Raw genomic sequence first — 16,322 nt, 5'->3', positions numbered from 1 at the left:
GCAGCAAGAATAAGTTTACTTAATTTTGTATTCTACAGATATTTAAATCTACTTGGAGAAGGATTATGTAATTTTCCTAGAAATTTGGATTGACAAAACCCAAAACTCTCTATACCACAGCCCTTTCAACTTCTTAAGCAGATACTATAAATATTAAAGCTGCTAATCACTGAGGAGAAAAAGAAAATTTTACTGAGCTGTCCTAAAGTGTGTGATCAGTGGCTTAATACATTAGTCAGAGTGCAAATTGACTTAGTTCTTGGCCAGAGTAAATATTCTGTGGTTGTCTCTTGATACAGTCCTATGAGTATGCAGTACAGATTCTCTTAGTTGGCTACCTGCCTTTCATTCTTTGATTTTCTTGTTATTGGATAAATTTCATGTTTTCCCAGCTGAAATTTTAGGGCAGGCCTGCATGCTTAGTTCCCATGGAAACATATTACTGTCTTCACACAAACTGGACATGCTGAGTTGCTGTGGCAACACAGGTAAAAAATTCTAGTAGGTGTAGAAAATTGTCAAGTCCATGCTGGCTGCCAAGCCTGAGCATCTGGCATCTGCCAGGAGCTGCTGCTGGGTGCCCCAGCAGGGAGTGATAAGCTCCCTAGGGTGCAGATGGTGGTGTTAAACCTTAAAATGGCAGAATGTTCCTCCCAACTTGCATATATTTCTGCATTTAACCATGAGAAATGCACTTGCCGTGTGTGTTTTGTAACTTCTCAAGGGTTGTATTGATTCTGCTATTGATGATTGGGCATGTGGGAGGTCTAAGAGGAATGTCTGGATTTTGTCACCAACTTGCACGTTTCTAACTGAAATGTACCTGCTGGCAGTCCTGAGTGTATTTGCATCTTCCCATAGAAAACGTGATCCTGTTGGAACTATTTTCCCCTGTTTGAATTAAGAAATCATTTTAAAATGCAGTGAGATGAAGTAAGGAAGATCCACTTATTGTGGATTTAAAAGCAAGCAAAACAAGAAGTTTGAATCAACTTGCAAAAGATACAAAAACATTTAAGTGGCAGAAAATGGAGGAGTGGGAAAGCAGTTGAGATGATATGATAGAGGAATAAGTGACTTCATGCTAGCCAAATTGTAGTCATACAAAAGCAGCTTTTGCCAAAGTCTGTAAAGACAGGTATGTTAGTGAAAGCACAGTGTGGTATCACCTTTCTGCTCACTAAATCAGGAGTGGTGCCTGGCTCATTCCCAGTAAGGTGGAAGAAAGTTGCTAAACCAATTGACCAGCTCAGGATTGGGAGAAGGGGCTCATGTTTCCCTTTTGGTCTTGTTGATCTGTGCTTTGAACTGTGTCCCTCTTGATCAAATGAAGGTCAGTGCAGAGCACAAAGTAAAATGCTGAGCATCAGCTCTGTAGAAGATGAAGGGGAAACAAACCATTTTAGGGAAGAGTCATCTGCTTCAGTTAAAGTAAGGCCTTATGATGTATTTTATTCATATTAAAATAAATAAATCAGTTGTTTTAAATGTGAACCTATAAGGCTTTGGTTACCTTTTGAACTCATCTCCTAGATTCCTTATTTATATTTGAGACATAACCTCTCAAAAACTCCACTCAGGAGACCTTTGATCAGGCCTTTGCAATGGTGTTCTGCAGAGCCACAGATGGTCAGTGAACAAGGGCAAAGGAGGGAATTCTGTATTGATAATATACCTGATGTTTGGTGTATTATTTTTCACACTTCTTGTTTATACATCAGTTTGTCCAGTGACACTAATCTCTAGCTTAGCTTGCCTTATCAGTGCTGTTGTCTCAAAATGTCTCTCTACCCTTTTCCCTCCAACCTAAGGTCTCAAACCACCTCATATGCATGAACCTATATACCTTGTACACTCCACAGGACTCATGCCTGGTGTGTGTGTGTGTGTGTCTGTCCCTGTGCCTAGCACTGTGCTCACTTCTCCTCAGGAGCACTCTCTGCTCCATGCTGCTCTCTTTCCTTTCCCCTTACACTGAGAAACTGAGGAACAGAATCAAGTTAAGTTCAGATCAACTGTCTCAAATTTCAGCTGGAAATCTCTTCTTTCTGTTTCAGACACAAAGGTGGTTTGCCCTCCTGTTTTTTTCTTACTTCAGTTTGTCTAAGACAAGAAATAGCATCTCCCAGCAAAACACATCTTGTTAAGATTATAAAACCTTAACACAGACCTTTAGCATATGTTGAGGATGTATGAACATGGTGTCTTGCATATGTAAGGAAGACATTTGCCAATCTCTCTTGATAAGGCCTTGAGCTAAGGTATAACTTATCTTGGTTAGCATTTAATTCTCTGTAGCACTCCCTGACATGCTTTTAGAAAAATAAGTATAATTTAGTAGTAAAATATGCCAGTGTATCTATAACTACAAAAATAGCTTCTCCCAGCCCAGCACATAATTGCCTTGGCAAATAATTTCTAAAACATTCATAGCAAATACAGATCTGGCAACAAAACTTGCAAGTAAGTGTAGTCTCTTTCTGATTATTAGTATGACCACTTCAAAATGACTACAAAGAAAAATTGAGTGCAGCTCCTTTCCTTTTTCATCCTTTGCCAGAAGTCAAGAAAATGCATGAATTCTGTGCATAACTGCTTACTTTCTCCAACTAGGAATTATAATTTTGTGTATTCTTCAACATAGCAGAAAAAAATAATTAAATTTCTATACTGCAAGCTAAGGATGATTAAAAAGAACTGCTTGAAATACATTTTCATCAATTAACCTTTTATTGACTACCAGTAGTACAGACACTGGTTTAATCTCCCTCAGCCCATCAGTTGCCATTGAGAGAATTTACAGTGAGCTCTACTTTGATATCCCAATATGTTCTCCAGAAAAAATTGTGTGGCAGATTTAATGCTCCTTGTTTTGTCTGTAATGCATCATAGAGGTTGGTTTGGTACCTTTGAACCATGGTTGTTATACCAGAAGCCATAAACTGAGAGCAATTGTCAGCCTAGACTGTGGTAATAGTTTAATCTATTAAAAAGCCAAACAATGTCTTAGAGCAAGGCACTGAGGTGTCCTGATTGGACACTCAAGCTAAAAGCACTAAAACCTTTTTTCTTTCAGGTGCCTGGCTTTGAGTCTCTGTATAAGTTTCTCTAGTCCAACTCTGAAAACTATCCTATGCCATGAATGTGAAAAATGCATGTAACCTTGCCTCTCTGCATGTGGCTGAGATCCCTCTGACAGTGTGAAGTGTGGGCTTCTTGACAGTGGCAGGCATGTTTTTTTCTATTTGCAGATGTGGCTATAAAGAGGTTCAGTCATCAGTGAATATCCCTGCTCCCCAAAACATAAGTAGATATAGCAGAATAAGCAGGAGTTCCCTTGGATCTGAGGAATTGAGAAATAAAGACCTAAACTGATTTCCTACCCCAGTCCTGTAACAGCTGTATAGTTGCCATAGCAATGAAAATGTTGCTCAGCATAGGAGAGAAATTAGCTGGACTGATGGACCATGCCATGGGTGGTTTGGAACAGCACTTACTTCAGATTCCATTCACTGGGAATAATGCCAACAGAACAATGTCACATTTAATAAAACAGGAAAATACCAAGACCACAGTGTGTCTCAGGTGAATAAATTCTACAGAAAAAGACACAGGATACAATTTCTGTTTGTATTCCATGCACAGTTGTATTTATAATGGCATGCAGCAGTTTTGGCAGCCCTGACAGCTGCCTAAATGAAAGTGTGTTTGCTTTTATTTCCCCTTTCAAATAGACTGCTATCATGGCACTGTTTGCAAATAAATTTTATGTACTCAAGGGAGAATGAGTGTGAGGCAAATTCAGAATTTGTATCTTGTTAGGTTGTGTACAGTGAGACCCAAAGACAATGGAATTTTACTCAGTAAGTAATAATTATATGGGTTTTTTTTAAATAATAAATAATTATTATACACATATTTTAATGCAGTGGAATCTCCTCCTGGTAAAGCTCTTAATCAAATTCTAAGCCTGGCAGCAATGCTTGTGAATTGTGTATTGGGATGCTCACACAGCCTGAACACTTGAAAAAGGAGCTGACAGATCAAGGCCCCGAGAAGTGGGGTTATCTGGAGGTGTCTCAATGTGTGCTGCTTGACAGGAGAGCAGGATGAATCCGTCACTCAGGCACAGGGGTTACTTCTTTACTGTTAGACACTGGAGGTGACCCTGCAACTGCAGAAAGACCCTGTGTAGGCTGGGGCTCTGCACATTCAGCCTAATGCACATTGGGTCTAGGAAGCAGGGTTCTTATGGGGTTTTCTGACCTTGGTGGTCTTCTGTAAGAGCACAGCATCAGTGGGACATTCCTCTTTCATCCTCTGTCCTAACCTTCTGCTCTCATCTCAGATTTAAATCTAGGTTGAAAATTTGGTATAGTGAAGATGCTTCAGTCTTGGCATATTTCTCTCATCAAATTCGCTACTTGTTCCCACAAAATGGAAAACTGCTGGCCATCCCTTGCCCAGTAATGGCTGGGGAGCTTTGCCAGGAAGCCAGGAATGTAAGAGCATGCAGGGAATCACTGGTTTAGCCCACTTCTATGGCCCCTAGTCATGCAGGGTGGACCTGCATCCTGCCAGTGAAGTGGCACAAGCACCTTGGGAACCAAGTGCAAGTCAAAGGTTGAAGTAGAAAGAAGATGGGTGGTCTCTTGGGAAGAGCATCCTCAAAGGCAGCCCTCTTATAGAGAAGGCCTTTCTCTGGGGCCTGTAAAAGAGTGCTCCCATTAGCCCAAAGGAGACAGGCAGTGCTTAGCAAAGCTGCCTGTCCTATTTCTGCTGGAAACAAACATTTTTCAGTATTTTTGCAGAGCAGCTGTTACTCATTGCTCTGTATGGTGGAAGGTGGGTCCAGCCCACACTTCATTGGCACTGTTTTCAGCAAGAGATGGGCCTGGCCCATGGCTGCAATGCCAATGGCTGTGTGCCTCAGCAGATGCTTTGGTATCACACCCTTGGAAAAGCAAATTGAGGTACAATTGGCTAAGCCTACTTCTATGTCCACTACTCATTCATCCCTGTGGAACTTAAAGATGCTCCAGATCATAAGGATTAGTGAGTGAGCTCTTCTTTCCAGCCTAGGTTTGTGTGTTGCAAAGTGCTGAAAATAGTTTTAGCAGTAGTTTTGTCACCGGCAACAAGAGTGTGAACTCCTAGGCACTGACAAAAGCCCACTTCTGGCTGATCCTGTGATAGTGCCTATTTTAGTACACAATTGACTGTAGAGATGTCTGTGCTGGGACTGAATGTACTGCCTAGCCTGGGTGGTTGTTAAAACTGGAATGAAACAACAATGAGAACTGCAGCTCTTTATCTGAAGTTGACTTGGGCTCTTCAGTATCTGTCACTTACAAAAATGTCTACTTGAAAATAGTGCCTGCTGTCTTTTTATTAACTTGGGATGATGTCATGTGTTGGTGGAAGTGAAGGGCAGCAAACACTTTATTCCTTCTCTCTTCCTCACCTCAGCCCTTACTGAAGAGAAGAAATGGCAGCATAATAGAGAAACACAGGTGTTGAGGAGGACATGAACCTGACACAACCAGCAATTTCAAAGTGTCTCAGAGCATGCCTTGAAAAAATGCCAAGATAAAGAACCAGGGAAAACAGATGAGTTGAATGTAAATGTTTTGACCTGTGAGTGTTATTCTACTGTTCACAAGGGTGTTTAGAGATGGGAGTGTGATGGCTAAAGAAGTGTTTGAAAAAGAAAATGAAACCAGCATGAAGTTCTGTAATGCACCTGCAGAAATCCAGGGGTGATGCCAAGGTGCAAAGTGTTACCTTTTTTTCCCTTTGGTTTCAGTGAGCCCGGTGTCAAGCCCTGAATGCACATGCTCCTGCTGTCATCTGGGCTTGCATGGATGAACATTAGCAGTAAATGTCTTCTCCTTCTTCACTTCATATTGGGAAAAAATGTTTGGCACAGACAGAATTTATTCAAAGTGCTAATTTGTTTCAGGTCTCCGCTGCTTCTCCTGTAAACGTGGTCATTTTTTCAAGTCTACATTGCTGTTGAAAACAAATCCTGAAACTGTTTTTTAATAAAATCTATGTCATCTGTGAAAACAATCTGTTATGCATTGAAAGGTATAATTACCACAGTCGCTGTCAGAATTGCATAATTTAAATCCTTATCCCTTTCTTCTGTGAAAGAAAAGGAACTAGTTCTTGCAGGGATTCCCATTATTTAGGAAGAGCAAGATCCTTGGTGACAAGTGACTTGTCTCATCCCAATGAGCACTGCAAGCTTGTCTGTGTGACCCCCAGGGAGATGTGGGTGTGAGGCCTTTGTTTCAGCTTTTGTGTTAGCTACGTGCATGCATCTGAGTGTATATACTTAATTTGCAGAAAAAGTCTCTGTGCACATCATTTTCTAAAGCAGAGTCTCTGCTAGTACTCTGAGATGAGAGTAGACCGTGTCCTCCTGGATCATTGGCAGCCAGTGCTGCTGGTGATGCATGTTTAGGCTGACAGATGGAAGATTTATTTACAAAATATGTCCCATCTTCCCGTCAGACATATTCATGGGTATATTATTTTATTGCCATTGACAAGAAATTCTGATCTGTTCTAAGGACCTGGAAGTCTGTGGTGAGCATCTTATGTGTCCTGCCTGCCTGATCATTGGCCTCTTTGTCTCTGCAAGGATCTAAAGCATCTTTATTTTGCCTAACAACTAAATTTCCTGGCAAAAGATGTCTTATATTTATTCCAATTACTGTCTCTGTCTTCTCACTCTTGGTAAGGTGCTTTACATAACCCAGCAAATGTGTCAAGACTTGTTTACTCTGTCCTTTGCTTCTACAGATTACCATCAAAGAATTATCCTGGCACTATGGACCTATCCAGTCTGTGCAAGTCACTTTCTGAAATATCTGGTAAAACATATTATGGCTGGTATTGCCATTAGTTCTGTTAAAAAAAACCCACCAGCTAAATATTGTACTTGTTATTTTATCTGCTATGCAGCATGATTCCCTTTTAAACCATACTCTGGTAGATTGGCACTGAAGAATGGCATTGTCAAGAAGTTACCTTGTAGCTATCTTTTTCTGTCCTCTTTAAACATGAGATATTGTTTCCAAAGTGATCATTGTCCTGTGGTGTGGGGTACTTGAAGTGTCTTTATTGAGTCTTGCTGAGCTGGAGCTCACTGTTCTGTCAGTCTGGTCCTCAGCAAGCCTTCAGTGACAAGGTGAACCTTAGCTTGGGGTAGATCCTCAGCAGTCATGGTTTTCCCAGAACTTACTGCTAATTTACTTAAGTTTTCCCAGAACTTAGCACATCTGATTTCCGTGTTCCCTTCCCAGCTGTCATCTTAAACAATCTTCTCCAGAGTGAAAAAGGGTAAGGACAAAACTGACCAGTCTGGACAGGAGATGGGATGTGTGCAAGAAAAGGCTGAAGAACTGAAAATGTGCCAAGACACAGCTTTTTATCAGCTGGTTTTATACAGAATCATAGAATGGTTTGCATTGGAAGGAACCTTAAAGATCATCTAGTTCCACACCCCCATCAAGACTTTTCTTTTTTGTTGTGGGTTGTATCCTGTAGTTATTTCTGACACTTAAGAATCTGGCATTCCTCATGCGTTAGACAGTATCCAAACACTGTCCATTGTTGATAAATAATCAAATTCAGCAAGCAGACATGCACAAGTGCTGTTTGCTGTTAAATTGGATAGAAAAAATTTGTGTATTGTTCTAATAACTGAAAAGCCTGAGATTGGGATGGGAAAATTGTAAGCTGTACAACCTACTCTATCCCTTTTTTAAGTTCCAAAACAGCAGGGCTCATCTAGAACTAAACCTAGTGTTACTCTCCACTTTTGGGAGGGTAAGATTTGAACTTAAACACTTCTTCAGGAGTTGCATAGCAATGTAATTTGCTTGTTCTTACATGGTGTATGAGCCTAAGTTTTTCTTCAGCTTCTGATAATGAGCATCTCAAAACTGGGACAATCCTCATTAAGCCTGCTGTAGGAAATGGAATTTCTTCCACTCCAGGTGTTTGTTTTTCCAGTAACTGCCATTGTTGATCCACCTTCAAACAAAAGCATCAGTGAAGAGGAAAGTGTTCAACCTTTATATGTAGTGGGGGTGACAGAAAAGTGAGATGCATGATTCACTTTCCTTGACTACCCAGAAATGAAGCGTAGGATGTTCAGCTCACTCCTGCTTATAGTCAGGGGGAAAAGGACAGAAAAGGGCTCCTGCAGTGGATGTGTCAACTGCAGAGAGAGATGTTTCCACAAGGCAATGATTCCCCTCTTTCCCTCCACTTTCCCTCAGCTGATCCTGGCTGGAATGCTCTTTATTATCTTCATAGCAGCTCATATGGTGCTCAATATGGTGCTTGGGTTTGTGACCACAGAGTGGTGATAACACAGTGATGTTTTGGCTATAGATGAACAGTGTCTGCACAGCATCAAGGCCTTAGTTTCTCACTCTTCATGTCTCCCCCCCATCAGGGAATAGATTGAAGGTGGGGAGGGCACAACCAGATGTCCCAAAGCAAGCAAAAGGATATTCCATGCCATATAATGTCATGCTCAGCAACAAAATGGACAGAAGGGAATTTAAGATGAGCCATCTTTTTTTTTTTGCTCATGGCTGGCGTCATTCCACTCATGGGAGGTGGTAAGTGATTGCTTTGGTTTGGTTCAGTTTATATTCTTTCTTTCTTCTTTCACTTCTCATTTGCTTATTAAACAATTTTTGTCTTGCTTTTGCTCTTCCTTTCTTCTTCCCCTGCTCCACTGTGGGTTGGAGGGGGATGCAAGCAGGCTGTGTGGTGCTCAGTTGCCTCCTAGGTTAACCCACAACACAACATTTCTGCATTGAGAAGACAGCTCCACTTCCAGTCAAGCTGTGTGAGTTTCTGAAGCCTTGGTGGGAATAGTAATTGTTAGCACATTTATATATAGCAGGTCCTGGAAGCCACTAAAGCAAAGCAGCTCTTACAGGATGGATCTTAACAGTGAATGCAGTAACCAGCTCTCTGGTGAAAGTCAGAGAGCTCCTGAAGATACACAGGCAGGAGCATCTGGGAACACATGCAGGAGTCTGGGTCTTCTCCACAGTTGTAAAGAACCACTTGCAAAGCCCTACTTGTCCTCCAGTGCTGCTTGGGGATGACCAGTTTAGCCATGCCAATATGTTGGCCAGACCCATGCATGAGCAAGAAAGAATGGTCTTAAGTACCAGCAGCATCTGGCTCTTGGTTTTTCAAGTGTCATCTGGCTTTGGTTCCTGGCTTAGCCATGGGCTGCTTGGGTAAGACCTTTCAAATCTCTGCCATGCCTCCGCACAATCTGCTTCAGTACTGTGGCAGTGAGAGGGTGTTTCAGAAAAGCTTTTTATCAGGCTCAAATAGTGATACACACAAGTAGCTTTCTCCCATGTTTTGAAGCTGACTTGCCCAAATTGGATGATAGAAAATGAAGGATGATAGAGAGCTCTTTGTCTCTTTTCCCCTGTACAATGATAAATCTTCCTCCTATGGCTTCATTTTGAAATTAAAGCAATTTAAACCCATTGTGCTTTCTCTGCACCTTTATTTAATTTTCAGCCTCTTGGCATTTTCCTTTCATTCTTCCTCAAAATTTGTTATGATTTTTCCTGTCTGATTAAATTAATTTAGGGCTCTACTTGCCACTTGTTTATTGTCTAATTCCCTAGCTCCCTTCACTCTCCTGCTGTTTAATACTTAGTACACATTGTATTTCTCAGCTTTAGCAATCTTTTCTCCATCTCTCTTGGCTGTAGTCCAGTATTTTGCTTGTGCGTACTTTTCATGACATAAATTCTTCCCATTGTTATCCATCAGTGTTGGAAAGCTTCAAGTCAGCTTCTCAGCAAGGAAGCAGATTGTGCCACCAATCCTGCACGTTTCAGTACTAGCTAGTAGCCCTGTGAGTAGTTCAGGCACCACATTTGTTTCTTTTCTGATACCAATTGTAAGTTTTTGGTAATCTGAGAGAGGTGTTTTTAACCATGAGGTTGTGCTGGTATCTCCAGCCTAACGTTCTCCTGACATACCTTGCTTTTGTGCCCTTGTTGCTTCTGTGAAGATGGTAAGAAAATTGAGTTCAATTATATTTTATTCCTGTAACTGACTTGTTGGTTGATTTTTTCTCCTCCTGGAAAGTCATAGAAATATTTGAAACCTAGCAATGCAGCATAGTGGCAGGATACTCCATCAACAATTCACCAGAATATACTATCTCACTGCTCATGATGGAGGATTTAATCAAAGTGACAAAGATAAGAGTTGGGAACAATCTTTTTAGTGCATTTTTATATTTCCCCCTCAGGACTGATAGCTGGGGTGTCTTCCCTGGACACAAAGTGTGAATATATTTTTATGCTTTGTGTTTCTCCTTTTAGGCACCTTGCTCTAACATCCCCCCTGCTCCCATTTAACCTCTACCTGCTTCAGGACAGAGCTGCCCCATTATATGGACTTGTACTCTGCTTCCTACTATGAAATGTCAAGATCTGGAACTACTGCCGAGGGCTGAGTTAAAAAAAAATAAAATGAAGAACTGAAGTTCTTCAACTTCATTTGGAGCTCCTTAGCTCCCTTGTATGTCAGGGTTTTGTTCCTGGATGTTATAATCATAGAAACATAGAACAGTTTGGGTTGGAAATGACCTTTAAATGCCATCTAGTCCAACCCCTCTGCAGTGAGCAGGGACATCTTCAAGTTGCTCAGACCCCATCCAATCTGGCCTTAAAATTTTCCAGGGTTTTACCACCCCCATGATATAAAACTTCTAAATTAGATATAAGGACTGTTGTATCCTACAACCTCAGAGGACCTCTGTCACTTTTCATAATCATAATGGACTTATCAAATATATGCAAGAACTTGCTTACTAGGAGCTTAACTTACAAGAAAGATATATGGATAAGTTTCATTTTCATTCTCTCCCCTGTAATCCAAAAATTATTCTTGAAGACATGGAAAAGCAGCAAGAAGTTAATAATCAGCTCTTGCTGGAGAGAAGCACCGCAGCATTAATTGTGTCTCTCATGAGGAGGCTTCAGGCATATCACTTCCACTCACACTGATCATAAAACCAGCACTGTGAATTGTTTCACATTTATATCCATATCAAGCTAATGCAAATTTATGACTGTTACATTCTTTTAAATACTAAAATCTTATTTTGTTTTGATCTGTACAGATAAGGCCCGGTAGTTTCAATATGAGGTGTACAATATGATTCCAAAAACTGCCTATTATTTCTATTACTGAGCTGTTAGAACCTCAAGCATTCTCAAACACCACCCTAGCAAGAGGAGTAGCACATCCAGCCTATTGTCACTGAAGGGCTTCATCATATTTGATAGTTTAAACATGCCTGGTGTTCTCATTGTAGCTTAACTTTCTTAAACCATTTGCTTAACTACAGCATGTTCTTGTAGCAGCTTTTTTTTGCTCTTTCTGGGAATACTTGTGCCATGTGTTTGCCCAGACTACACAGAGGGCTGAATGCTGCTTGAAGCTGGTGGCACTCACCTCTGCCCTTTCTTCTGTCCCACTGAGTTTCATTTGAGAACAAGTTGTCAATGGGGATTTCAGGAACAGTGTGGACCTCAAAACACAGGTGTGGCTTGGGTTAGGCCTGGCAGAGTCATTAGACTGTTTTTGACCTAAGGGAGCTGAAAAGAGGTGGTTTTTCTCTGACTAAGAAAGAGTTTGTACAGATACTAAAAACCTTTTCTGAATACAGATTTATAAATTCCATACTCACACAGCCTCTCACCCAAGACTCTCACTGAAGAAAGGCTGCATGCTACCTATCAATGCTGTAGAGAAAAACTTTTCCATGCTATAAAATAATCTTTGAACTGTTGGAAGCTACAACTGCCAGACCCTCAGGGGAGGAAGACCTGCAGGTTAGCAAGTTCAGCCTTTTCAATTTAGCAGCAAGCCCTTTATGATGGGGCCAGCCTCATTTAAAGGTGAAGGAATGAATATAGCTCACCTAGTTGCTGGTGAAAAGTCCTGGCCTCCTGTCCTTGTGCTGGCCAGAAGGATTCCTGCATTAATCATCCCTTTTGTCCATGCTCTCCAGTCACAGAGATGATTTGGCCTCTGGAGCACTTTAAGTCTGATCGTGCAGAAGATAAAAGAGTCTGTAACCTTTTCTCTGACACAGGAGGCAGCTCAAACAACTCTGTGGAATTCAAGAGTCGGATTTGAAGCTGGCCTACAGTCTTGAGACCTCTAGATGAAAGGTATTTTGCTATACAAATAGCATGTACTTAAATATTAATAGCTATTTCCAGGCTATATCCTAGTCCAAGCAGAAAGATTATTTCTTTTAAGAAATATGACTTACAAAGATTAGATGCTAAAAAAACTGATTGTAGTGGAAGAATATCTTGCTTTATCAAGGGAAAATTTTCAAGCTGAAGATGGCTAAAAGCCAGTTACATGCAGACTTTAGGGGGCTGTGGTTTTACACAAACGGTGTGCAAAAATTTTTTTTAAAACAGCAAGCCCTTTAAAGAACTAAATTTTCACTGGAGGGTAAATGAGAGATGTTCTAAAGTGATTTTTACTATTTAAAGTGCCTAACAGAAATGGAAACTGTTAAAATTTTAGGAAACGGAAATGGAAATGGAAGATGTTGTTATAGAGCATGACACAGCGCAAAGCACCACGACTCCATCAGAAGGGTGTAAGAGAGATTTATTACAGAAACATGTTGCTTTTATACTTTTTCAAGATATTTACATTCACTCAACATACACATTCACTGCCCATTGGTTATAAGAGAGAAACAGAGTTCTCAGTAGGTGATCAGGGAGCCATGTCATTCTGTGAGCCAGCCAGAGTCTGTATCTCTTAGCTTTCTCTCCTTCATCACATCTCCATGGTGACAACCTTGGTGTCTTCCTCAGGAGAGATATGGGGCTTCCCTTCATCTTCAGGAGGCCTTTGCTAGCTCACAAGAACAGCACAGAATGTCTTTCCTACAGGAAGAAATGGAAACTGTTAAAATTCTGCTGACCACCTTGAAGAAAGAAGGCAATTCCTTCCCACCAAGAATCTTTTCTTTGTCTATAGATGCTGGGTCACTCTTGATTGTGAATTTCTTCCACACACTCACCAGTGCTGCTGCTATGTGACAACTGTGCATGTATTACAACCAGGGGGTGTTTCTATAACATAATAAGGTCTATTTAAAGGGCTCCCCAAACCCATGATGTTTTAAGAAGGAACATCCTTCTTAAATGAATGCTGTCATTACAATGACTGTTCAGTATCTAAGCTTTTTATGTTGGACTGTAGCTGTCTTTGTAGAAGTGGGTTTGTTGGTCTATGAATTTTGAAGAAACCAAACTGCTGCTGTTCCATAGCACAGAGCAAACACCTCCTCACCTCCTTTCACCTCTCTCATGGCCCTTAAAATGCTTAGCTTAACCAGAAGAGTCTGGCAAGCATCCTTCATAACTGTGCTGCATACTGAAAACCACAGACTGAACAAGGATGTTGGCTTCTGCCTACTTCCCATCCTTGATTTATCCTTTACAGATCTATTCTGTAAGGAGTAAACTACTTCTCTCTCCTTTTTTGGAGCTACCAACCTTAGAGCTCTATGTCTCTCTAATATTGACCTCTGCTTTACAGCTTCCAATCACATATTCTTTCAAACCAATTACAGATTAACATAAATCAGGTTAAAACTTCATTCAAATTGCACTTGGTTTTGAGGATGTAGCTTGTCCTTCAGACCAGAAAGACTGTGTGCATGTTAGTCGGCCTGTCTGATTATATTAGTTTCTCCTGGTTTATCTAACAAAATAAATTGGCTCCCAGCAAACAATGCCTCACAGAAGGCAGTGTAATAACTTTTTATGGTGAGTTGCCTGGTAGTTCAATGACATGGTTTCTGAAAAGGTGCAAACCTGGTTGATCAAGATCCTCTCTGCAGCAGAGAATACATGACTATAAATCTTCTGTGAGCAAGCACACTTCTGGCAGAAGGTGATCCCCACTGTCAGTATCCTCCTCTGCTATGGAGGAGACAGCAGGAAGGAAAATACTACAAATTCTAGGCTAGATTGGAGCTTCACAACCTGCCCCAAGGGTTCAGCATAAAATGACAGCCTTTGCAGAGGACCAGAGAATGAATATCTGAACGTCCTCTCTCTCCTATCTAAGGGAACGTGGAATTATATTCATGTCCTTCCTTCGCAGTCTCCGTCTGTCTGATCACATCCATTTATCCCTGCAGGGGAGAATGCCCCACTCACAGGCCCATCTGAGCTATGGCTTGAGCTACAAGAGGAGAACATGGACTGAGCAGGGCAGCATGTGCACTAAAGCCTATCACAACCTAAACATCTGAGTCAATACCTGCAAGGCACACCAACATTAATATGCTTGGCAGGTCATCCCTGCCTAGAGAAGGACATGAATCTGTGAAAATACAAGGGATGAGCTGCAGAGAGAGAGCTGACCTTGCTAGGAAGCCTGGGATACTTGAAAGACTTCCTTTCATCCAGTCTCAGATCAGCCAGTTCCTTACAGACAACTTCAGGACAATTGAATTTCAGTGCAAGGGTCTATGAGGACTTGTGATCCTGATGTCTGAAGAAAGAATGGAACTTAGGCTTCCTCCTTCCCTTCCAATAGTCCATGGAAAGACACAACTGCCTTGGCTTCCACTGCAGAAGCACTCTTCTGCACAGCACAGCAAAATCTGGGCAGTAAAATGAAATTAGGTTTACCTGTTTCTCAGACTCCAAAATAAAGCAAACATAACCTGGAGGAGCTTTGTGCAGTCAGGCACACTGGTGATTCCCAGCAGTTGACATGGCTTACCAATTTCAGTGGGTGAACATGGCTTTCTGGTAAGGCTCTGTGTGTTGTAGCTTATCAAATCTCAGTGACATGGAGCACATTTCTGTTTCATTACTTACTAATGCTGGGCTTGGCAGGCACTGCAGGTTATTTTGCTAAATTATGACAGAACTGTCATCTGCAGGATAAACTAGGATATAACGCCTGTGACTCATGAGTAGTTTTGTTGGAATAAGGCTGCTTCATATACAACCCAAGATTTAGAAAACAATACCTGGAATTTATCAGAATGAAATCTGCCTGTCCCTCTTCCCTTGCATGGCTCAAAAGATTGAACCAGAAACCTTTAAGGGTTTTTTTTTCCCCTCTACTCGTCACAGAAAGAGGAGCTGTTCCAGGAACAAGGCTCTTCATGAAATATGGTGTAATGTGATATCTCAAAAGAATTTATTCTGTGACCCAAACACCAAGGAAAAAGAATGCTGTGCTTAGGCATTACCAGAAGGACCAGATGAGAGGATCTGTCCAAGGACAGCCTAGATAGGTTGCCGAGTATGAAGTTTGGCACAGGATGAATCAAATAAAATTAAAGTGAAGACTGCAAGCACTGTGGGTGACTTATTCTTTCTTTTCAGGACCTAAACTTTTCTAGGAGGTAACTGCAAGTGTTGGGGAAGTTGGGACAATTATCCCAGAATCTGATTACTGGTATTTGCTGGCTGTCAGAGAAACTGTTTGTTTTAACCCTGAGAGCGGAGAGGTGAGCTTATTCAAATCCTAACTAGCACCTAGTACTTCTAAGAGAACTAGGGTATATCTAACAAGTATAAGTCAGTTTTTCAATTAGATTACAACTTCAGCTCATAAAAAGAAATGAAAGTTAAATGTAATATCTGCACCATGTTTGGATAACTCAGTTAAGTGCATTAAAATGCAAGTAAGAACATATCAGGTGTGGTGCTGATTCAGATTTTAAACAACTGTCAGTGGAAAGGTGGCATAGTAATGAACTGACCTGGCTTTTTTATTATATTGTTAAAAGGCATTTCAGAGCATGGAGTCTGGAGAGAAAGGAACACAGACTGTAGGTCACACACAAAGAAAAAAGGAACATGTGCTAGAAATTTATGATTCTGGAGAAGTTTCTAAGGACAAAACTAGCAGTTAAGGACTTAACTACTGTTATGAAGTGGTTATGTGGGTTCTACATCCTACTGAGAAGAGGAACAAGCAGGATCATTAGAGAGATGATATTCACCTCTTGTGTGGCTGGTGCTGGAATAACGTCCAGCTACTGATCTCTCTTCACTGAAAAACGAAAATGGATTACTAAGAGGAAAAAAGGGATGAAGGCTATGAATCTTATTCAAAGGATGCCAATTATGGTTACCCAGTCACCATTAGAATATACCAAGAAACAACTGACAGAAATGGTGCTAAGATCTTTAAATTCCAACAGGAAAGGAGACAGCATTTTCAGTAGATGAGCATAAGAG

Source organism: Serinus canaria, chromosome 3, assembly GCF_022539315.1.
Source record: "Serinus canaria isolate serCan28SL12 chromosome 3, serCan2020, whole genome shotgun sequence".
NCBI lineage: Eukaryota > Metazoa > Chordata > Aves > Passeriformes > Fringillidae > Serinus > Serinus canaria.
This window is presented reverse-complemented; position numbering follows the sequence as displayed.